Source organism: Macaca fascicularis, chromosome 11, assembly GCF_037993035.2.
Source record: "Macaca fascicularis isolate 582-1 chromosome 11, T2T-MFA8v1.1".
Taxonomy (NCBI): Eukaryota; Metazoa; Chordata; class Mammalia; order Primates; family Cercopithecidae; genus Macaca; species Macaca fascicularis.
In genome coordinates this window covers 82,755,026-82,774,863 of record NC_088385.1, presented here as the reverse complement: position 1 = coordinate 82,774,863, position 19,838 = coordinate 82,755,026, and the positions used below count along the sequence as shown (strand labels likewise).

At 41.1% G+C, this 19,838-nt stretch overlaps 2 pseudogenes across 1 annotated transcript; one reads left to right on the top strand and one right to left on the bottom strand.

Annotated features, from left to right (window-relative positions):
* Nucleotides 1–8,439: 8,439 nt before the first annotated feature.
* On the bottom strand, nucleotides 8,440–8,698 carry LOC123567548 (transmembrane protein 141 pseudogene; annotated as a pseudogene).
* A 1,230-nt stretch (nucleotides 8,699–9,928) lies between these two features.
* LOC102136723 (ubiquitin-conjugating enzyme E2 variant 1 pseudogene) lies at nucleotides 9,929–10,390 on the top strand (annotated as a pseudogene). Its single transcript, XR_012419754.1, has one exon. The product of XR_012419754.1 is annotated as a ubiquitin-conjugating enzyme E2 variant 1 pseudogene (transcript).
* The last annotated feature ends 9,448 nt before the right edge of the window (nucleotides 10,391–19,838 follow it).

Here is a 19,838-nt window from a genome sequence, read left to right as displayed (position 1 = left end):
CACAGCCAAGATATTTAAGCCAGCATTTGCTGAGAAACAGTGAAACTCATTTTCAGACATTCTTCCCCCATGACTGAGAAGTGTTAGGTTTTTGTCCAGCAGCAGTAGCTGTTCATTGCTGTTTTCCTTAGAGAGAAAGGCTTTTTTTTTTTTTTTTTTTTTTAACATTCTGACACCTTTTTTTTCCCCCTCAGTATCAGCACTGCTCACTAACCACATCATATGGTGATAAGAACTGAAATTACTCATTGACATTATCATGGGGCTATTTTGAAAACATTATCTCATTTCATTTCCTAGAATATCATCAAGTCTCCACAATACCAGTTCCTTAAAGGAGAATGTTTTTGTTCCAACTGAAACCAAAATATTTTAGTGAATTTTGTCTTCAGTATTGCTTCCTTCCTATTCTAATACTGTGGCCAAAAGTATAACTTTTGGCAAACTCTTTGCCATAGCAGAATTTGACCTAGTTTGCTGAATTTGAAGTTAGCTGTTTTCAGTAATTTCTTTTTTTTTTTTTTTTTTTTTGAGATGGAGTCTTGCTCAGTCCCGCAGGTTGGACTTCAGTGGTGTGATCTCGGCTTACTGCAACTACTGTCTCCTGGGTTCAAGCAATTCTCCTGTCTCAGCCTCCCGAGTAGCTGGGATTACAGGCACCTGCCATCATGCTCGGCTAATTTTTGTATTTTAGTAAAGACGGATTTCTCCATGTTGGCCAGGCTGGTATTGCACTCTTGACCTCAGGTGATCCACCTGCCTCAGCCTTCCAAAGTGCTGGGATTACAGGCTTGAGCCACTGTACCAGGCCTGTTTTCAGTAATGTATCTTTACACTTTATGTAGATCATCTGTGTTGCAGATTACTTATTGTAATTTTCAAATCCTGGACTGAATTTCTTTCATCATTACCTGTGGATTTGTCATCTCTTTCCTCATCCCCACCCTCTATTCAGGTACCATGTAACCAGGCAGTTAGATGAAGCATTGTTTCATAGCTGAATCCACCACATATTTTTTTAATATATATATTCCCAAAGGTATACAAATAGTTTTCATATTGTTGGAGAGTTTGACTTGTTTCCACTAATGTAGAAAAATAGTTGTTTAATAATTAGACACTCCTTTTGTTTGATCTTGAATCCTTTTTCATGAGACCAGATGAAGTGAGTATTCATTAATGGTCCTATGAAATAATTATTTTAAATACTTTTAACCAGTTCCAGTTTTTTTTTTTTTACTTTTCTGATGTATTTATCATTCATGCATTCACTGACCATTTACACCATTTTTATACTGCTCTCTAAACTGCTATATTCAAAGCTAATTGTAGGCAACATCCTTAAATACAGTTAAAGCAATAATAGTTCAGGGGGACGAGTGTTAGCAGCATTTTAGGATATTCGGAGAAAAAGGTACAGTAAGACATCTTAGAGTTTCTAGGAGGCCCAGGGACTTGTTGGCTAATGTTTCAACCGTAAGAACTTGTTTCAGCAACAGTCTTGGCCCTACTACATGAGTCATAAACACCAGGATAGGCAATGCCTTCAGCCAGATGCAATGGAAAAGGGTTTGTTAACATGGAAAATATGGGATGGCTATACCACATACGTCACTAAGACTTCCAGAACTGAGTCTTTTAGACCCATTAATTACTTTTTGAGTGAATTAATGTATATGAGCAAACACATTTAGGATGTTGCTAGCATTATTAGTCAATGATCAGAATTCCTTGCCAGACAGATTAAGACCGAGACCAGCTAGTTAATGAATTTACTGAAAGGCTCATTTATAAGACTGCTTTACAGGGAATTTAGCAATAAACAATTCTGCCAACTCTTGATCTTTCAGCTATAGCCTTTCTTCCTGTATTTCTTTGGAATAACACATAATTAACATACAGCGATCAAGTTTTTGCTTGTCATTTAATATAGCACATTTTTTCTTTTGTGTTTTAGTATGTTTGCATATCAAGCAATGCTTTTAAAGCTTATGCAAGGGTTGTATTTTGGACTCTATTTCTTGATAATTTTTCATATCATCCTGCTGGGTAGAGACAGTGTGGGAAGAAATGCAGAGATTTTTATTGAATACTACCTTGTTTTTAGATGGTGTTTAATGTTTAATATGTTGGGTCTGCTCATTTAGGAGGAAAAAGTATTCTTTGGATTTTCTTTTGCATAGGTTATTTTAGTTGCCAGTCTTTTCTGTGTCTGAAGGGTCCAAAATGCCTGATAAAAATAGGTAAATAGCAATGAATGTGATGGTAGGAAAATAGGAATTGATGTTGCTATGAAAGTGTTAATCTCCTATCATCAGTCAATATTCCTGGTTTTAGTGTCACAGGAATTTGACAGCCTCCTCAACTTTAGCCACCTCTCAGAAAATCCTGCTTCTCTTTTGAACAATGACTCCAGGACTGGAAGATGGGTGAGGCATCCACTTAGTGTGTCAACAGTGTGGAAAGGACCATGGTGGAAAGCTGACTAGAAATCCACAGTGCTAGTTAAAGAAAAGAGGACTTTGAAAAGAAGTGAGAATAAGTGTGAACAGTTGACTCCAAGTAGGAAATTAGTGGAGGATGAACTAAATTAAAGTTCGGGATAAGCAAAGAACAAAGGTATATTCTATGGCCAGGAGCCAGGCTGGTTGTGTAGTGAGTGAGGCAGTTTTATTTATTGAGTGTGCATTCACAGAGTGTAGGGGTGTGTGTGTGTGTATCCGTGTGTCTGTGTGTGTGATCAAGTCAGCTGCTTTCTCTTTAGGTCCAGTTAGTTGTCAATATGTGGGCCTAATGTTACCGGGTTATCTCACTTTTCAAAAGAAATGGGGAACCTGATATTTTAAAGGATATATGTCAGATTTTTTTTTTTTCTTTTTTTTTTTTTTTGAGATGGAGTCGTCCTCTGTCACCCAGGCTGGAGTGCCGTGGCGTGATCTCGGCTCATTGCAACCCCCGCCTCCCAGGTTCAAGTGATTCTCTTGCCTCAGCCTCCCAGGTAGTTGGGCTTATAGGCGAGTGCCACCACACCAGGCTAATTTTTGTATTTTTAGTAGAGACGGGATTTCAACATCCTGGCCAGGCTTGTCTTGAACTCCTGACCTTGTGATCCACCCACCTTGGCCTCCCAAAGTGCTGGGGTTACAGGCATGAGCCACTGTGCCTGGCCAATATGTCAGATTTAAAATGTAGCACTACATTAAAAAAACTGTGTGAGCCCAGGTGACTATCTATGAGTTGATAGGACACTTTGGTCACCAGTGGGTCACCTCTATTCAAAGCTGATTTTAGGATTACATGCTTCATGCTGAGAATTGTGCTACTGATTAACTGGGCAACCTCAAAATCACCATCTGAATAATGTGCTCTAAGAAGACTTAGCACATAGGGTTGTTTTGAGAATTAAATAAAATGATTGATAAAAAAGCCTCTGCTACAATGCAAGGCAGTTAATAAGATAATAAGTGTTAGCTGAATTTGAATCAGCAACCTCACATAGTACTGGGGGTTGGGTTGGTCTTTTTCATGTCTACATGCATGACAAGCTTAGGAGGAATAAGTGGTGATTTCTGTTATGTGATTTTACAATGGCTTCCTCCACAAGTCTCTCTTCACCTTTGTCTGCCAAGATACATATTTGAGATTAACCTTTGCAGCTATAGATAAGTCTCTATTAAATATAAATGCCCCCTGCCTCGTGGGTGAGTGGGCATGGAGGTGTAAGGTAGTGGAGATCACATGAATTGCATAGACATAGCTATAGTACCTTGGCAGCCTTCTGCCTCTCCATCCCACAATCTACTCCTTGAGAGACCACTTATCCCTGGAGCTTACTTTCAACCATCAACCAGACACTTAAGACACTTGAGACAATTAGTTATCTGAGTATAACTAGACATAAACCTAGCCACATCCATGAATCAGGGATGTCAAGGGAAAAAAAGATTTGACTGTTCTTAACTGAAAGTTAGAGAGCATCTAACTTTCCTTTACAGAAAGGTACAGGGAAAACCTGTCTTTGTCTTCCTCAGTTTACATTTCTTACTGGTTTTCCCCCAGTGTTCCCTTCTACTATATCCCTGCTATGACACATATTAGGGAGCTGTTCCTTAGTGTTGGGAAGGTGTCACAAGGCTCTTAGGGCCAGGTAGAGAAGCAACTTCATCTTGCTAGCCAGCTACAGATGTTAGGCTGTCCAGTATCATACATTGAGTAGAATTTAAAGGCTTATGAGATTCAGTGTGGAATGATGTCCCAAACTATTAGTGATGTCTTCCACAGGCCCATGAGTGGAGAGTAGAAACACATGCTAATTCTGTGCCTAGTAAATATAAATATTCACTTAAACTTGATTTAAAAGCAAGGAAAGAAAAGTAAGTTTCCCCGTATCTATCCCAGGTTTGTTTTGATGTGTTAAAACTAAAGGACAGGCTAGGCACCGTGGCTCAAGAGTGCCTGTAATCCCAGCACTCTGGGAGGCTGAGGCGGTGGATCACCTGAGGTCAGGAGTTCAAGACCAGCCTGGCCAACATGACGGAACCCCATCTCTACTAAAAATACAAAAATTAGCTGGGTGTGGTGGCGCACACCTGTAATCCCAACTACTGGAGAGGCTGAGGCAGGAGAATTGCTCCAACCCCGGAGGCAGAGGTTGTAGTGAGCCAAGATCAGCCTGGGCGACAGAGTGAGATTCCATCTCAAAAAACAAAACAAAACAAAGCAAAAAAACCACCTAAAGGACAGAGCCTATGTTTTTAGTGGGCTTTATTATATATTTGCATGTCGTTTTGGCAAGTATAAGGAATCTTTATTTTTGAAATCACTAATATGGAGATTATTCCTTGTCCTCTATAGATATTATTTCTTTCTCCCTTCACCTTTTCCTTCCTTTCCTGTCATTATCCTTCCCTAATGTTTGTGTATTTAAGAGATGTCACTTCTAGCTCAGTAAGCCACATTGTAGATAAAGAGTAGGTTCTGTCTCTGAAGATGATTCAAATAGTAAAAGATCTGGAAAGTTTGAGTTCCAATTTCCTCATGGTCTTTCTGGTAACACTTGCCCAGAAAGCCAGTCTTACTCTGCCTAGACCACATATAATTTTCCTAGGTAAATATGAAGTTCTCTCATCATGGAGACCTCAGGTGGTGACTTGAAATGCCCCCAGGGACCAAGTAGAATGTAAAGCAGGGTTAGTTATGGGAAGGCAGCAGCCCAGTGGGAGAATAAATGGCACCTGGCCTTTGGCTGGGCATTGTGGTGAGCTGAAGGGTGTGCTCATCTCCAGTTGATTACTGCAGTAAACCTGGGTCCAGGACTGCAAGAGCAAACATTTAGATCTTTTTGTGGATGTTAAAATATAATGTGGGGCAGACATAACATGTCTATGGTCTGAATTTAGCCTTAGAGGCTCCAATTTCTGATATCTAGCTAAATTAAGAAGTGATCAATGACATTAAGAGCAGGTTGTCTGAAATCTTTACTTATAGAATAGGAGGACCTGAGATAAATATGTGTATGGGGAGAGATGGGAATGGGTAGGCAGTGCAGAGAGGTGATGTCTTAGGGATAAGTCAGTACGGTGTCTTGAGCACTACATGAAAGCCCCCTGGAAGAAAACATATGGAGGGACAGCAGTAGCAGCAAGATTAATGCTATACATGGGATGTACAAATGCAGGACAAACATAGCAAGGAAAAGAGACAAGAAAAGAAGGGCATGAGTAAAAAGAAAAGACTTTACATGTTTTGCAATCAGCACAGCAGAGACCTTTCAGGAAAATATTAAATAATGTAGAGAGAGTCACTAATTGTCTTTTAACATACACAAGACAATGACTGACAGTGAACCAGGAAACTGAAATGATAGGATTGAGAAACTCATTATCCAAAATTGACTAGAGAGTATTTACTTGCTACTACGAAGGGATAAATGACCAGAGTCAGAATTTCAGGTACAGCATGCCTCTAATTTTTTGTTTAGGATGGTTTCTTAGTCTGTATGTGATGCTGTTAAGGAATACCTGAGACTAGGTAATTTAGTAAAAAAGAGAGCTTTATTAGCTGGGCATGGTGGTGCCTGCCTATAGTCTCAGCTACTTGGGAATCTGAGGTGGGAGGATCACTTCAGCCCAGGACGTTGAGGCTGCAGTGAGCTGTGATCATGCCACTGCATTCTAGCCTGGGTGACAGACTTGTCTAACAAAAAAGTGTGTGTGTGTGTGTGTGTGTGTGTGTGTGTGTGTGTGTATATGGAAGAGGTTTATTTGGCTCACAGTTCTTCAGACTGAACAAGAAGGATGCTGCCAGTATCGTTTCTGGTGAGGGCTTCAGGCTGCTTCCATTTGTGGTGGAAAGAGAAGGGGAGCTGGCGTGTGCAGAGCTTACAGGGAAAGAGAGGAAGCAAGAGAGAGGGAAGATGTTAGACTCTTTTTAACCGGCACTAGGAGAAACTCTTGAGGGGAAATAATAAGGAGAGAACTCACTCGTTAATGTGAGGAAGGCACTAAGAGATTCATGAGGTATCGGCTTCCATGATCCAAACAGCCTCCCATTAGGTCTCACCTCCAACATTAGGAATTAAATTTCAACAGGAGATTTGGAGGATCGCATATCCAAACTATAGCAGATGGTATACTTAAATATTTATTGACTATTTGTAATTCTCTAGAAGATTCCTTAATATTGAAAGCCGAGGGTTGGTGTACCACCTGGATAGGTTATACCTCAAAACCACAGATAATGGGGTTATAAGGGTGGAAAGAACCCTAGAGATCATATAGTACAGAACTTCCTTTTTAAAATAAGTATCTTTGACCAGAGGGATGACAACTTAATCAGTGTCACAAAGCTTGTAGTCCATCTGGGTCTAGAACATAGTTTCCCACCTTAGATCCAGTACTGATTTCTGAGCTCAAATCCTAACAAGAGTTACTATCTCTAGTACCCCTACCTATCCACCTAGTGAAGAAAAAAGTCAGGCAGAGCATGAAGAGGAGAACTGGAATTACAAACTAGCATTTCAATGAAGATTGCACATATTTATTGTGCCCTTGTTTTCCTCTTTCTTAACTCAGTTACACCTTCAAATAGGATTCCTTGCTGGAATTATCTCTGATAAATAAAACAAAGTTTTTGCATGTAGATGGAATTTATCAAAGAGTTCGTTTTACTCTTCATACAAATTCATATTAATTTTTTTGTCTCATTGAATGGGAGCCTGGCATGCTTTAGGTCTATGTCCTTACCCAAATTTCATATCGAATTGTAATCTTCACATGTTGGGGAAGGGGCCTGGTGGGAGGTGATTGAATTGTGGGGGCAAACTTCCCCCTTGATGTTCCTGTGATAGTGAGTGAGTTCTCATGAGATCTGATTGTTTGAAAGTGTGTGATATTCTCCCCTTCGCTTGCTCTCTCTCCTCTACCACCATGTGAAGAAGGTCCTTGCTTCCCCTTTGCCTTCCACCATGATTGTAAGTTTCCTGAGGCTTCCCAGTCATGCTTGCTGTTAAGCCTGCACAAGTGTGAGTCAATTAAACCTCTTTTTCTTCATAAATTACCCAGTTTCAGATAGTTCTTTTAGCAGCGTGAAAATGGACTAATACAGAGCCAATCTTCTACTATGTTTTAGGATCTAAGTCATGCATATTCATCATGTCAAAGCATAAGTATTGATTATGGGGTTTAAAAACTGTGGTTTTAACTTAATATATAGACTTAGTTTATTTTTATTTTTATTTAATTTTTTTTGAGACAGAGTCTCACTCTGTCACCCAGGCTGGAGTGCAGTGGTGCCATCTCAGCTCACTGTAACCACTGCCTCCCGGGTTCAAGTGATTCTCCTGCCTCAGCCTCCCGAGTAGCTGGGATTACAGGTACCTGCCACCATGCCTGGCTAATTTTTGTATTTTTAGTAGAGACAGGGTTTCACCATGTTGGCCAGGATGGTCTCGAACTCTTGACTTCAGGTGATCCACCTGCCTCGGCCTCCCAAAGTGCTGGGATTACAGGTGTAAACCACTGTGCCTGGCAGATAAGCCATTTATTAACTCCATACTCCTAGCACCAGCTGTCACCCTGGGCTTGTTGGAGGTCCAGGGGTTAGAAAGGGAATGACAAAGTGCACAAGCCCCTACCACCCTATGCCCCAGACACACCCTCTCTGCTGGCAGTGCAGATAATGTGTCCCAATACCCTGGAGGAGAACCACCACCCCAGGGAGAATCCTTTCTTCTCCAACCTCCTGGGCAGGTCCCAGGTTGGAGCTGCAGACCAGACAACCAGGCCCAGGTTGTCAGGCCTGGCCGCACATGTGGACAGAGGATATGGTTGGGGCACCCCAGGGTGTGGGGAGGATCAGACTGGGATTGGGGGTCATGAAGGCTGTGTTCCAGGACTCCTCCTCCTGCCCCCAATCCTCTGTGCCCTATCTAGAGCTCTCCTAGCTTTGCTGATCTGTGCTCACGTCTTTGGGGAGCTGCCTGGTCTCCAGGGAGAGCCAGAGGTTGTTGCATTTCTCCGACTCCACTCTTGTTACCCCATAGCTGGCACAGAGCCTGAGACCACGGCCACTAGTAGGATCCACTGCAAAGGATATGGAAACTTCCTCTGAATGAACATCTGCAGGCCAAAGGCCATGCTCATGCTGGGTGCTTGGCAGCCACAGTGTTGTCCACCTAGGACAGGCCCAGGTTCACCATGGTTGGCCAGGTTCAGGTGACTTAGCTTTTAATTAAAGTATTTTGGTTAGCATATGTAGTAAGATGAATGGAGAAATGTTGATATTTTAATTTTATTTTAATTTTCTACATTTGTATTGTGGATAGTGATTTCTAGAACAGAGATTCTTAGCATGTCATTTTATTTCAGCAACTTCCACTTAACTTTTGTGCCTTACCAGGGAAGTGATTCTAAAGGAAAGAGAGTGATAGTTACTTCAGAGGTGTATCTGAATCTGACTCTTGGTGGATTAGATGGTGGAAGTCATATGTAGTTCGAAAATGCATGCTTTTGGAGAATTTACAACACCCTGTTGTGGGAGGTGTGTTGCCTCCTAGCTCTGAAAGTCCCTATAGTACTTGTTCCCATCTTGGGGTACTGGCTAAATTAGGATTATCAAGGGTCTAAAAGGAGTCTTAGAAAATGGTCCTCAACCTCCTGGTTAAAGAAAGATCTTACAGAGGCTCTCCAAGTTAGAATGATACTCTGTGTGTGTGTGTGTGTGTGTGTGTGTGTGTATTACCACACCAAACTGGGTTTACATACCCATGCACAATGGAAAGCCAAACACTGAAGCACTGGATTTTTGCAGTGAGAAAAGTCTATTGTAAGTTGACTGTCAAGGAGACAGAAGGAAATGCTCAAAAATGTCTTCCTGAGCTAGGGGCTGGGTCAGGTTTTATAAGCATAGGGTAATGAGGTGTGATCTGATTGGATCTTGCAATGAGGTGATGCCAGAACTCAATCTGATTGGATCCTGGATCCTGCCATGCAGTGTCTACTTCTTAATACAGCCCCTGTTCCTGCTCCTCTATTGGAGCACTTGGATTTCCCCATAGTTGCATGCTTGGTTCATCTGGGCATGCTCAGGTTACATGACCTTCAACCTGGGGGTCCATGGTGACTGAAAAACAACTCACAGCTTTGTTACATAAAAGTTGAACAAGATTGGTCTGGTGTGGCTACATGTGTTTTGGGAGTAGTGGGTTAGGAAGGGGAAAAGTTGGAAGAAAGAGTACCTGAAAGTAGCTCAGACTCCAGTAGCTGAAGGGATTTTTTCTTCTCCTGACGTGAGCCTCTGTAGTCTACCAGTTTATCCCCAGACTTTCAGAAGCAACTTGGGTCATATTTCTTTTCCCTCTGGTTCCTTATAGATTAAGAGATTGTGGGGAGGGCGGTGAAGAAGGGGCCAGCCTTCAAGCAACATCAAGGCAAGATGGCAGCCACCACGGGCTCGGGAGTAAAAGTCTCTCGCAATTTCCGACTATTGGAAGAACTTGAAGAAGGCCAGAAAGGAGTAGGAGATGGCACAGTTAGCTGGAGTCTAGAAGATGACGAAGACATGACACTTACAAGATGGACAGGGATGATAATTGGGCTTTCAAGAACAATTTATGAAAACCGAATATACAGCCTTAAAATAGAATGTGGACCTAAATACCCAGAAGCACCCCCCTTTGTAAGATTTGTAACAAAAATTAATATGAATGGAGTAAATAGTTCTAATAGAGTGGTGGACCCAAGAGCCATATCAGTGCTAGCAAAATGGCAGAATTCATATAGCATCAAAGTTGTCCTGCAAGAGCTTCGGCGCCTAATGATGTCTAAAGAAAATATGAAACTCCCTCAGCCGCCCAAAGGACAGTGTTACAGCAATTAATCAAAAAGAAAAACAATAGGCCCTTCCCCTTCCCCCCCATTTGATTTAAGCAGTCTTCATTTTCCACAGTAGTAAATTTTCTAGATACATCTTATACACCTCAAAGTACTGGAAAGGAAGCTCCCATTCAAAGGAAATTTATCTTAAGATACTGTAAATGATACTAATTTTTTGTCCATTTGAAATATATAAGTTGTCCTACAACAACAACAAAAAAAAAAGATTAAGAGATTGGGTTAGAATGGGAGAAACAGATTAGTCAAACATCCTAAAGATTAAATGTCAATTTTGTATTTTGATGATCATGGTTATATGAGTTTCATCCATTGAAAAATAAACACAAACACATGTCCCTATAGGTTCATCAGTTGTAACAAATGTACCACCCCAAAGCAAGATGTTGGGGAGGCTGAGCACATGTGGGAGGCAGGGTCTATGGAAAATCTCTACCTTCCATTTAATTTTGCTGTTAACCTAAAACTGCTAAATAATAGTCAACTTTTAAAGAGCATACCTTCTTCTAGTTGCCTTTAAGCACTTAGTGTCTTATAACTTCATTGGTATTTATGGCAAAAAAATAAATTGAGGCTTCTGTGCCTCATAGAACTGATGTTTATGGTTTATTTTGGATAAACATAAAAATTGACCTTTCCAGTCTTAAAACTTGAGAAAGTTACATTTGTCTTACCTGAGTTCTTTTCTCAGGAAACTAACCAGCAAGCTCCCCAGATAGTATTACGGAACTGAAACTCACCAGGTCACTGCATCTAGACAGTGAGACACCAGACCCCTCACTGGACATGATTACCTAACTGATCACCAGCTTCCTGTTGACCAGTCCTTTTCTTTACTCCTCCCTAATTCCTATTTTTCCACACAGTTATGTTTCTCCCTTGCTGTACCAACCCCTACTTTCAGTTGGTTGAGGAGATAGATTTGAGACCAACGTCCCATCACCTCAGATGCAGGACTGGAATAAGTCTTCTTCCCTGGCAGTACTCCTTGTCTCAGTGATTGGCTTTCAGTGCAGAGAGCAATGGGACCTAGACCAAACCCCTGGTGTTTTGGTAACAGAAGAAATATGCTGACATATTCCTTTTTCCTTTCTTCTCTGCTCTCTCTTCCATCTCCCACTTCTTTATACAGCTGCTGGCTTTTAAACCTGTTGCCCCCTCTCTGATGTTCACTTAGGCTCAAGACAGTGCCTGGTATGTAGCAGATGTCCAATAAGTTTTATTGACTGACTGAAAAAAAGCAGGAATAAATGACTCTGATTTGAAGGTTCTAAACTTTGGTATAACATGAACCTCTGTTTCAAATTCAAGAGGCATTTGTTACATCTTAGGGGACTCCAACAATTTGAGGATTTCTAGCCCTATACATTTTTGTTAAGGGTTAAAATGAGTCCTAGTTTTAGAATAGGTTGTTATAAATGGAAAGTGGTTTTAGAGATCACCCAATCAAGTACCAGCATTTTTCAGATGAGATTTTGTATGTGTGTGCTCTTGTGGGATTGAGAAAACAGGGATCAAGAGAGGTTTACTGATGTGTTCAAAGTGTGTTCAAAGTCACAAAGCTAGTCAGGGGCAAAGCTGATGTTTTGAAGTCCAGCTCTCCTGACTCTTAGTAGCACATTCATGACATGACGATTCTCAGAGAAAAACTAAACTAGGAAGATGTTCTGGGAGGTGACAAATGCCACATTGATGATTTGGATTCTATGGTGACATAAATATAACTTGTACGTTTTCCTTATCATCAAGCTGATTTCTACTACTGAGAATGTTCCCCTTTCTGAGGAGCGTTCTGTAGCTTCAAGTTCTGCAACTTCTGAGAAGGGCTCTGTGGCTTTGACCCTGAATAGAAGTTTTAAATTAACTTATTTTATATATATATATATATATATATATATATATATAAAGTCCCTTAAGTTTCTGATGTCGGGAAATTCTAACTGTGAGCTTATATAAATTTGGATTCCTAATGGGAGATGAAAATTCAATAAAGTGGGTCCTGCTGATAACCTACAAAACACTAAGTTATATATCAAAAATCAAAATAGGATATGAATAGAAACACTTATCTTAGACTTATCTTAAGTTAAGCACTTTCATCATAATTGGCTTGAAAACATTGCCTGCCTAGAGGTGAAATAAAGTCTGCTAACATGTACGCCTGCAACAGAAACAGAGCAGACAATCAGTTGAAATGATGTCTTCAAGAGCATCAAGATGTCATTCATAGAAGGCTTGGAGACCTTTGGAATTAAATGGAGAGAGGTTGAATTCACTTTATGTTTAATTGTCTAGAAAATATTTGTAGTCTTTGTCTACCATCCTTGCCAAATTACTGTGATCCTGGCTGCTTACTGGTCTGCCTAACCCAGCCCAAACAATTTAGAGTCATTTGGGAAAAGAAATGATTAACTCTAATGTTAGCTATGGGGACCTGTGGATGTTTGGATTGATTCAAAGAAGAGGAAGAAACTAAGCCAATATGGTGGATGACTGATGAAAGTTATTTTAATAGTAGGAAGTCCACAGGTCCTATTTTAGACAAAATCTGATTGTTTGGTCATCTTCATACCTTTCACTGATTACTCCTTATCACTTCTAGAAAGGCACTAAAATGACATTTTACACTTTAGTATAAATTACATTAGTTTTACTATTTTTAATATAATTTTCTTTTTTTTTTTTTTTTTTTTTTTTGAGACTGAGTCTGGCTCTGTCACCCAGGCTGGAGTGCAGTGGCCGGATCTCAGCTCACTGCAAGCTCCGCCTCCCGGGTTTGCGCCATTCTCCTGCCTCAGCCTCCCGAGTAGCTGGGACTACAGGCGCCGCCACCTTGCCCGGCTAGTTTTTTGTATTTTTTAGTAGAGACGGGGTTTCCCCATGTTCACCAGGATGGTCTCGATCTCCTGACCTCGTGATCCACCCGTCTCGGCCTCCCAAAGTGCTGGGATTACAGGCTTGAGCCACCGCGCCCGGCCTATAATTTTCTTTTTTCTTTTAATCCCTAATGTGATAGTAAAAGTATATTAGTTTTACTCGATTTTTCTGCCTTAAAAAAAGCAGCTAGGACTTCAAATATTTCTGACCCCATGTACACTTAAAAGAAGAAAAAATTTTCTGAGTTTAACTAAATTGAGATCTGATTAGATTCTAGCCTTAGTACTTTTTCTCCCTTCCTTCCTTTTTTTGTCCTTTGCTCATCCTCTTTCTCTCCCTCCTTCTCCTTTTTCTTCTTCTCTCACTTTTCTCTCACTTTCTCTCTCCACCCTCTCTCCCTTCTTTCCTGTCAGGAGAGGAAATGGAAGGAGAATGGTAGAGCTGGAAAATGTGCTTTACAAATGTTTTATCCCTTCCAGGATGTAAGATATATTACAATTTACCAATAATAAAATTCAGATCCTTGAATATAAACCATTTCCCTTATTGACTTTGCTTTTTATCCGCACCATTTTAGAGCTGGGTAAACAGGGCATGGCCAGAGAAATTTCGCAGTGCTCCAGCCTGCTTTTCCACTGGAGGAATGTCTTCCCTCTCCTGTGAAAAGGCCAGGGAGGAGAGCTCAGGCCTTTCTCCATCACACTATGTAAGAGCTTAGCACTTGGACTCTCGAACATCCCTCTCCTGGAAGCAAGAGCAGAGAGGCAGCCTCAGCCCCGGCCATTCATTCAGCCCCGTGTACAAGGTCTGTCTGAGGTGGTGCATATGCAGGCAGCAAGAAGTCCAGCTGCTTCTCTCTCCAGCCTCCCCCATCATTGGTCTGTCACAGTGCCTGGAAAGAACTGAGAAAAGACTGTTAGATCTTGTTTATTGGACAAGCTGTTATGAGATAACTTTTAGGATGTTGGGGCCATTTCCTCAATCTCTGTAAAAGTTGTTATTTGTTATTTTCCTTCTGGTACTTCCATCTGGTACTGTTTACTTTTTATCCACTCACCTGTTATTATTTCTCTCACCCCTAAAACATAACAAGGCATTTCTGATCATGTGTGATGTTTATCCTTTTAGTGAGAGGCATTAGATAATAGATAAATAATAAGGGGAGTTTTAGTAGTTTTTCCTAAATATAATTTAAAGCAGGATATATATATATATATGTATTTTTTTTAGCTGCTGTTTTGCTCTGTTGCCCAGGCTGGAGTTCAGTGGCACGATCTCTGGTCACTGCAAACTCCACCTCCTGGGTTCAAGTGATTCTCCTGCCTCAGCCACCTGAGCAGGTGGGATTACACAAAGGATTTTTTGAAAACTGTGAACCTCAATTCATTAGTGGGATATAAACTCAATATAGTGAGCTTCAACTTGCAGCAGCATTTTTTTTTTTTTTTCTGAGACAGAGTCTCACTCTGTTGCCGAGGACGGAGTTCAGTGGTGCAATCTCGGCTCACCGCAACCTCCGCCTCCCCAGGTCAAGTGATTCTCCTGCCTCAGCCTCCTGAGTAGCTGGGATTACAGGTGCCTGCCTTTGTGCCCAGCTATTTTTTGTTTTGTTTTGTTTTGTATTTTTAGTAGAGATGGGATTTCACCATGTTGGCCAGGCTGATCTTGAACTCCTGACCTTCTGATTCGCCTGCCTTGGCCTCCCAAAGTGTTGGGATTACAGGCGTGAGCCACTGCGCCTGGCCAGCATTTTTTTTTTTTGTTTTTTTAAGGAAAAAATTGTACAGAGTGTAGCAAAAGTTAGCACAGTTTTATGAAACTGGCTTCAGTTACACAGCCATGTGGGAGTGTAGACTTGGGTGTGACGTGAAATGCATTTCTTTCTTGTTTTTTTTTTTTTTTTTTAATTTATTTATTATTATTATACTTTAAGTTGTAGGGTACATGTGCATAACGTGCAGGTTTGTTACATATGTATACTTGTGCCATGTTGGTGTGCTGCACCCATCAACTCGTCATTTACATCAGGTATAACTCCCAATGCAATCCCTCCCCCCTCCCCCCTCCCCCCTCCCCATGATAGGCCCCTGTGTGTGATGTTCCCCTTCCTGAGTCCAAGTGATCTCATTGTTCAGTTCCCACCTATGAGTGAGAACATGCAGTATTTGGTTTTCTGTTCTTGTGATAGTTTGCTAAGAATGATGGTTTCCAGCTGCATCCATGTCCCTACAAAGGACACAAACTCATCCTTTTTTATGGCTGCATAGTATTCCATGGTGTATATGTGCCACATTTTCTTAATCCAATCTGTCACTGATGGACATTTGGGTTGATTCCAAGTCTTTGCTATTGTGAATAGTGCTGCAATAAACATACGTGTGCATGTGTCTTTATAGCAGCATAATTTATAATCCTTTGGGTATATACCCAGTAATGGGATGGCTGGGTCATATGGTACATCTAGTTCTAGATCCTTGAGGAATCGCCATACTGTTTTCCATAATGGTTGAACTAGTTTACAATCCCACCAACAGTGTAAAAGTGTTCCTATTTCTCCACATCCTCTCCAGCACCTGTTGTTTCCTGACTTTTTAATGATCGCCATTCTAACTGGTGTGAGATGGTATCTCATTGTGGTTTTGATTTGCATTTCTCTGATGGCCAGGGATGATGAGCATTTTTTCATGTGTCTGTTGGCTGTATGAATGTCTTCTTTTGAGAAATGTCTGTTCATATCCTTTGCCCACTTTTTGATGGGGTTGTTTGTTTTTTTCTTGTAAATTTGTTTGAGTTCTTTGTAGGTTCTGGATATTAGCCCTTTGTCAGATGAGTAGATTGCAAAAATTTTCTCCCATTCTGTAGGTTGCCTGTTCACTCTGATGGTAGTTTCTTTTGCTGTGCAGAAGCTCTTTAGTTTAATGAGATCCCATTTGTCAATTTTGGCTTTTGCTGCCGTTGCTTTTGGTGTTTTAGACATGAAGTCTTTGCCCATGCCTATGTCCTGAATGGTACTACCTAGGTTTTCCTCTAGGATTTTTATGGTATTAGGTCTAACATTTAAGTCTCTAATCCATCTTGAATTAATTTTCGTATAAGGAGTAAGGAAAGGATCCAGTTTCAGCTTTCTACTTATGGCTAGCCAATTTTCCCAGCACCATTTATTAAATAGGGAATCCTTTCCCCATTTCTTGTTTCTCTCAGGTTTGTCAAAGATCAGATGGCTGTAGATGTGTGGTATTATTTCTGAGGACTCTGTTCTGTTCCATTGGTCTATATCTCTGTTTCGGTACCAGTACCATGCTGTTTTGGTTACTGTAGCCTTGTAGTATAGTTTGAAGTCAGGTAGCGTGATGCCTCCAGCTTTGTTCTTTTGACTTAGGATTGTCTTGGAGATGTGGGCTCTTTTTTGGTTCCATATGAACTTTAAAGCAGTTTTGTCCAATTCTGTGAAGAAAGTCATTGGTAGCTTGATGGGGATGGCATTGAATCTATAAATTACCTTGGGCAGTATGGCCATTTTCACGATATTGATTCTTCCTATCCATGAGCATGGTATGTTCTTCCATTTGTTTGTGTCGTCTTTTATTTCACTGAGCAGTGGTTTGTAGTTCTCCTTGAAGAGGTCCTTTACATCCCTTGTAAGTTGGATTCCTAGGTATTTGATTCTCTTTGAAGCAATTGTGAATGGAAGTTCATTCCTGATTTGGCTCTCTGTTTGTCTGTTACTGATGTTTAAGAATGCTTGTGATTTTTGCACATTAATTTTGTATCCTGAGACTTTGCTGAAGTTGCTTATCAGCTTAAGGAGATTTTGGGCTGAGACAATGGGGTTTTCTAAATATACAATCATGTCATCTGCAAACAGGGACAGTTTGACTTCTTCTTTTCCTAACTGAATACCCTTGATTTCTTTCTCTTGCCTAATTGCCCTAGCCAGAACTTCCAACACTATGTTGAATAGGAGTGGTGAGAGAGGGCATCCCTGTCTTGTGCCAGTTTTCAAAGGGAATTTTTCCAGTTTTTGCCCATTCAGTATGATATTGGCTGTGGGTTTGTCATAAATAGCTCTTATGATTTTGAGGTACGTTCCATCAATACCGAATTTATTGAGCGTTTTTAGCATGAAGGGCTGTTGAATTTTGTCAAAAGCCTTTTCTGCATCTATTGAGATAATCATGTGGTTCTTGTCTTTGGTTCTGTTTATATGCTGGATTATGTTTATTGATTTGCGAATGTTGAACCAGCCTTGCATCCCAGGGATGAAGCCCACTTGATCATGGTGGATAAGCTTTTTGATGTGTTGCTGAATCCGGTTTGCCAGTGTAGACTTGGGTGTGACGTGAAATGCATTTCTTTCTTGTTTTTGAGACAGGATCTCGCTTCGTCACCCAGGCTGGAGTGCAGTGGTGCAAACATGGCTCACTGCAGCCTTAACCTCCCTGGCTCAAGCAGTCCTCCCACAGCCTCCTGAATAACTGGGACTACAGGCTTGCACCAACATGCCTGGCTAGTAAAATACATCTCTTACAGTGGGTCCAAAGAATCTGAAGCTATTGATTTAAGGCATTCATGCTTTCTGGGCTCAACTTAAAGTAGCATATACTGTCTTTGTAAGATCTGAAATCACTGGGTTTACCACAGAGCTTACATTTCCAGAGGAGCCACTTCACCTGACTGGTAGGAAATCCACAGGGCCTATTTTGGGTAGGCTGGAGGTAAAAACTTACTAGATAATAGACCTGTAATAAGAAGTTTAAAGAACTATTTGTACGAACTGTACTATCTGCTTGCCACTGCTCCAAACTTTTACCCACTTGCTTTTTGTAAAGAGGTCACCTGCTTATTTAAAATATCCTTTTGTAATGTATTGGAAAGATGTGAGAACATATGAAAATGGTTGTCAATGGAGACGGAAGGGGCTTTATTCTCACTTAAGAGAGCCCTGGGAGGAATAAGGTTTTATCTGGATCAGGATATCCAACTGCATTGGATAAACATGGCCTGAGGCAGGATAAAATTTAAAAACACAATAATAAACCTCCTGGTGACATTCTCTGTTCCTTTTATAGTCCCTCAGCTGGCTTGTTTGCAGGGTGCAGGATGGGTGACCACCTAACGTGCTTATGTGGTCAGTAAGTTATCTGAATAGGGTCTCTCTGGACGCCCTAGAACTTGTGGAGCTGGGTTGTAGCATAGTAAATGCAAGCTGTGCTGGTGTTCACAGCTAGAGTGAAGGAGAGTGGTTGGATGTGCACCTGGCTCTGCAGGCAGCCCATCTCAGGTTGTTGCTGAGGATATGGCACTGGAATGGTTGGAAAGGCTGTAAGAGCTCCACATGCCACCTGGCCCTTTTTGGGTATGTGGTGCCCAGAACTGAGCTGCTATTTAGACTGACAAAAATAGAGGGATTTTTTTTCTACCCTCTTTGGGCAACCTGCCCTGTATTGTACAGAGGAGGGCACAAAGAAGTCAGTGATTTATAGACCCTCTGTAGGGAAAACAACAAAAAAAGCAAAACAAAAACGTCCAATAAACTTAAGCTACACTTTTCCATTAGCAGCTGGTGTTGCCTTTCTTGGAAATAGCGTTTCTTGTATTGAATCCAGCTTTAGAAATTCCTCCTGTAGTCTAAAGATCTGTCATCAGACAGGTCAATGGGTAAAGCTCATTGGAGCTGTTTTTATCTTTATTCTGTCCAAGAACTTGCCTGCTTATCCTTCTCAGACAATATAATGTTTCTCCAGACTCAGGAGTAGGTAATGGCTTATGAAAATATATTGATGTCCTATTTGGAAACTGACCTTTTACTTTTATCCTTGTTATCCATTTTCTTCTTCCAGTCTGTTATTTGAGAAGGTTGGGACAAAGAAATGCAAAAGGAGAGACCACAGCTTGCTGGGGATCTCATCCACCTCCAATAAGCCACAGGCCATGTCTGTACACTTAGTCAAGGCCCTTTGAATATGTTTTGCGCCAGTTTGACTCCTTTTTCATGTGCAGACTTAAAAAGAGAAGTAAACTGACATCTCATTATGGAGGACTTCACCTCAAGTATGGACATCAGAGAGAGGCTTTGACGGAAGTAGGCCTCCTGACTTATTTTCCCCAGGATCCCAGTCTTTACCCTAAGATCTTTGAATTGTTGCTGATGGTGGTAGTTAGAAAGTGAATAAAGAGGAGGCACATTACACACAAGGGATGAACCCCTAGAACTTTTCATTCAGTGGAAGAGGCTGGTGGAGGGGAGTGAAACAAGGCTTCCCCTACCTGTCGAGGTTCCTTGTCTGGGCTAGAAATTAAATTGACATAAGACAGATGAACAGGAGAAAAACATATGTAACTATATATGCGTGGGAGTCCCACAAACTAAGAGACTCCCACAAAATATGGAAGTCCATGAAGAGTGAGATGATTGAAGCTTATCTAGCATCCTGAGCTACAGAAAAAATCGGGACCCAGGATCTCTGGTGGGGGAGGCAGCAACAAGCCTCGGGGAGGGTAAGGGGAGGAAACGCACGGTGAACAAAAACTGTCCTGCTATGCAGATAGAATATCATCAGGTAATAAAAA